Source organism: Triticum urartu, chromosome 7, assembly GCF_003073215.2.
Source record: "Triticum urartu cultivar G1812 chromosome 7, Tu2.1, whole genome shotgun sequence".
NCBI lineage: Eukaryota > Viridiplantae > Streptophyta > Magnoliopsida > Poales > Poaceae > Triticum > Triticum urartu.
The window spans coordinates 112,204,399-112,209,884 of record NC_053028.1 but is presented as its reverse complement, the minus strand read 5'-3'; positions in this window follow the sequence as shown (position 1 = coordinate 112,209,884).

Here is a 5,486-nt window from a genome sequence, read left to right as displayed (position 1 = left end):
TAGACTAAACTAATCGAAACTTACTAATCTCTTTCGCAGGGCCGTCTCCACAAATTCGGGACCCCAGGCGAAAACCAAAAAGAAGGGCCCAAAATTTTAAACAATTCCTATAAAAGAAGAATTAATATGCATAAAGCACAGTCTCATTTTATTATATAATTTCAAGTCTGTTTTATTTTGTACAATATTTAGACATATATCAAACATGCATGCTAAAAAACAGTAGGAGTAAATGATAGTGCAACAACAAACTAACCTCGTGTTCTACCAAAGAGGAGCATCCATCTAGTCTTCGTGAAAGAAAATCTTCAATGATAGCTTTATACTTAATCTTTTCCGAGATATTGTTTTCAAGTGCTGTTGTCGCCGATCCATTGAGTATTATCTGCGACTCCTTCATCGACAAAATTACCATCATCAAACTTTTCCATCAGGAGGAGTCAACCTCTGCTGCATTATCATCACGACCATTATCAACATTCACATCTGCAGTTTCATTTTCAAAATCAAGTTGAGTGTCTCTCACAATATATCCATCAAGGGCATTCGTTTGAGATTGAGCCTCAACTTCCGGTAGCTTTGTAACACCAAAATCATCTTCGTAATTCTAGTAGACATGATGAATATTCATAAAGAAAACCTAACAGATTATAAATGATCAAACTGAATAATATTAGCTTCATATGGTAATGATCTGGAGATGACCAGATCTTCAAATACATGAAAATAAACTGAAAAAAGAACCTGCCCCTTGAAGATTGAAATACAGTCAGTAGTCCGGATATGGGCGTGTTCCTGAATGCATGATTTTGTTGGTTGTCTTCCTGATCGAAGCAAGGAACGGCACCACAGTCCGCGGCTGTTGCGTTTTTATGGCAGCAAGTCGATCAGCCGATGGGATCGGATCGGATCGTGGTAGGCAATTGCGCCGGCACGAGCACGACTACTTAGGGCCTTGCCGTATTATTCGCCGAGACGCCGATTCGCCTGACGGTAGAATCGATTGATATGCCTCCTGTCCTGGATTCAGGCCTCCAGCGCCTACGATCAGGCCATCGGGCCTTGACCTGTTGTTTGGGCCTTTCCTGTAATGGTTTTTTTGGCGACTTTTAACGAGACGAGGCAATTTTGTCTAAAAAAACGAGACGAGGCAATGGACCAAACTTTCATCTCTAGGTTTTTTTATTGATGGAGGCCCCTCGATTTTGGAGGCCCTGTGCGGTCGCTCACTTCGCTTCCCCTCATCGACGGGCCTGCTCTTTCGGTCTTTTCAGTGAGCCTCTTCCAATCGCCTATGGTCAGCCCGCCGATCAAAGGGTCGGGGCCTTGTCCATCACCGCCGTCATTATCGCCGCCGCCGTCGTCGCTGGACAAAACAATGACGTCCGCCCCACTGTCCGCTAACTGCTCATACAAGCGGCGGTCTGCCTAGATGTGCTGTTGAGCCTCTCGTAGTCTCTCCTCTCTCGCACGGAGACCACCTGTGGGTGGACAGGCTCCAGCCGCGCCATCTCTTCAAAAGCGCAGTTCCGGTGGTCGCCGGTGCCAATGTACGTGGAGAAACATGATATTGTACGCCCACGCCACCTATTCGGCGGAATGAAAGGATCCAATCCAAATCTTTTCGTGGGTGTGTGTCTCAGCCACCCACGTTCCTCAATTCCGCTGGCGCACGTAGACGTACTGCCTTTGTGGCGGCAACTGCGGCGACAGGAGGTTGGGGAAGCCGGGCATGCAGGCGGCCATGGGAGGAAGATGCAGCGCACAAGAAAGAAGATGCAACTCAATATTATCTTAAGTCTTATCGACCATCGATACAACTCTACGCACATTAAGATTTTCTGTACCTAGAAACAAATAATAAAATTAGAAGTACTTTGTAGATATAGTAGGATAGTGTTTTTCGAGAAAGGAAATATATCAATATCGCGAAGATACCAATTACATCCGGCCTCTGTACCAACAAAATATCCAAAAACGTCAAGGATACACAGCCAAAAAAGAAAATAACAAGAAAGAAGAAAAAAGCCCGGCCATGGTGATCGGTCACTAGCAATAACAACCTTCTAACCATCACCAAAGACAACACCTGACTTACAAAAAGATTCTTCAAAAGTAACGCCTTCAAGAAGGAAACAATGCATAAGCGTTGTCGTTGCCCGATCGAAAATCTTGAGTTTTCACCCTGGAGAAAGTCCGAGTTCACCGAAGAAACAATGCCTTCAACAAGGCCATTGTCAGGTACAACCAATGAAGGCCGGACCTTTAGATTTCACCCTGGAAATCGAGACTCGGTCCTCGAGGAGCACCACCAAAATTGCAAACTTCCAGTGCTGCCGCCCCCTCTTGCCAAGGGCGCTGTTGCCATCCATCAAACACCTAGCACACAGTCTTCATTGCATCCAGTACACCTTTCCATCAACGCTTCAAGACCTCCAATCGCAGCTGCCATGACTTTCTCCACCTCTATCAACGCCTTAGAAATCTTGACTTAGACATGTCCCACGACTTTGATACTAAAGCGAAGCTTCGCGTCGCGCCCTTTTGAAGCCGTCTTGGCTGATAATATAAACACGCGCGACCGGAGATGTTTTAATAAAAGAACAAATAATTTAGTATAGCGAGTGTGGAATAGTGGTGGTAGGATTTGCGATATTGTCCTAGGCAATTGATAACAAGATCGCTAATCATTATTGCAATTCTATATGTGGGAGAGGCATGAGCTAACATACTTTCTATACTTGAATCATATAAACTTATGATTGAACCTCTAGCAAGCATCCGTAACTATTAGAAATCTTTAAGGTAAACCTAACCATAGCTTAAATAGCACTAGATGACCTGTCGCGCCATTTGGCGCGCGAGACAAATTTGAAGCAAGAACTAAAAGAGATTACTTTGTTTTTTTGGTAGCAGACGATGTTGATGTATGCTCTTTTGCGAAGCATCGTGGATCTGTATAAAAATATATTTTTTCTCATTTATAATGTATGAAACTGATAAAATTGACGTAAAAGCCCAACTGAAACAAAGAACAAAATGCAAATGTTTAAGTTTGCAATTAGAAGATTCAAGTAGCTATATACGCAGGTGGCACAATAAAATACACTAAAGACATGATTATATAGAGCATTGTGTCCAGAAGCACTTCTCAGTGATAGTGGTCAATTACATCATATACTCCCTCCATCCGAAAAATCTTGTCCCAAGTTTGTTCCTCAAATGAATGTATCTAGCACTAACTTGATGCTACATACATCCATTTGAAGGACAAGCCTTTTCGAATGGAGAGAGTAGTAATTTTGATATACACACTGAAGTTGCTAAACACAATCGGTCACTAAATAATAACACGGATGCATCAAAGGCATATTTCCGTGTAATCAAAAGATGGCTGAAACTTTTTCATGTTGTTCACAAGTCCTTTTGCTTCACTCGTCCAGTGGTCATTGGTGTGGGTGTTGTGTGAAACAATGCCCCTTGCATCTGTTTGTCCACGCACCCTGTAACATGAGAACTACTCCCTCCGTTCCAAAATAGATGACCCAACTTTGTACTAAACTGAGTCATCTATTTTGAAACGGAGGGAGTATTTGCTAAAGAAACAAAAAGATTAATGCCTTCTCCTAACTACCAACTATATTATGACATGTGTTAAACCATCGAAGTAAAACAATTCAATATTCGCATGGGTACTAACATAAATGAAATAAAACTCCGCATTCAGCATGCCTTAGTAGCACCGCTGCATACTATTGTATAATTATCAGAAGTCTGGCATGCATTGTTAGATCGTGCAAAGTAAAAGGCGCATTGTGAAGCACTGACATTTAACCTAGACAGACAGGGCAAAGATATCAGCAACGGAAACATTGTGAAGCACTTGTGCATCCATAATAAGAGGTGGGAATCTACTGCAGTTTTTATTCACTAAACACAAACAATAAAAGATATTAATAAATACATATAGGCATTCAAGATGAAGATTGACCTCTGCCATGCCGGATCAAGCGGAATGAAGCCGTATTGATGCCACAATAACATCCACAATTTTTCTGATTTAATTTTTGAATGAAATGAATGAGGAGCAGGATGACATGAATGGCTCAGATTTGTTTGGCCTGCCTGTATTACTTTTCCACTCGTGACCTCAGTTACCAAATCTAACAAATTGCTGAAGCTGGAAAGTAAAACCTCCATCTTGAATGATAATAAGTCGGAGAGTGACAGCGGATCAAGTCCTGCAAGGGAATACAAGGGAGTGAGGCTACTTTGGACATGACTGGGTGAACTGAACCCTTTGTTTTATCGCTGGGTCAAGTGGGTGAAAGAGCTGATGTGCCATGAACGAATAAACTGGGGAGTGGGGTCATGCGTGGCTGCCCTGCAGGGATTCTCCTTTTGAAATGAAAAAAGCTTGATGAATAGAACAGAGATGGAAGAAAGCACGATATCATAGAACCTGCAAAACAAACGGGAACGAACTCATCAGACCAAAAGAAACTCATAGGTCCAGCAGACGTCGATTGTCGTTGAGGTGCAAGCATGTAATTATATAATCATGCATGTTCATGGCTGAACTCACTCTTCTTTCAACAAAAAAATTAAATTGTATAGTGAAGTGAAATGCGAAGATCAACTTCCTCTCTCCATAACCATTTTTAGTTCTGTAGTGATTTATGTCTTTTCTCAAGGATTTCTGCACACCTGTCCCAGGTTACACTTCCTTGTTGATGGTTTGTTCTTGGCTAAAGTTGGTTGTTGAATCCATTTTATATAAAAAAAGGCACTCTTGCTCAATCTCCCTCAATTTTAAATTAATACAGGTTGAGAGCAAAGGTACAGTAAGGAAGGTACCCAGTAAGTGAAAGCAAAGATATATGTTTATCTTGCATTGGAGATAGTAATAATAATGCAGGTTGAAAGCAAAGATACTTAGGTTGTAAGGGTAAAGTAAATTAATACAGGTTGAGAGCAAAGGTTCCGTAAGGAAGGTACTTGGTAAGTGAAAGCAAAGAAGACAGTGTATAAAAATAATAAAAATGGATAATCTAACATCTTACGTGTACCAAAATTCAAGCATGTCATGGGCTGCAAAGCTGCAAAATTTGTATCAAACTGAAGATCAAACCTGAGACTCTTTTTTAACCCAAAACTATAGTCTCTAATGATCAGTGCAATCTTTATACATCACAGATTGTTGACACATTTCTAACTAAACGGTCAACAATTACAAAAAATCATTTTCTAACCACTGTAGTTGCAAAATCAATTCACCATTTGTCTTTAGAACTAACTAAACGGCCAAAGAGTACAAAGACTTCTATAGCTAACAAATATAAACATACAGTTAGTTGCGTGAAGATAAGTATAATGGTCCCTAAACCTCTCCACTCCTTGGCCAGAACACACAAAACACAAGGCTTATCAAACATGAGTCTGTCCAAAACCAAGATCAAACATACTGGGAAAAACATTCAGAAATC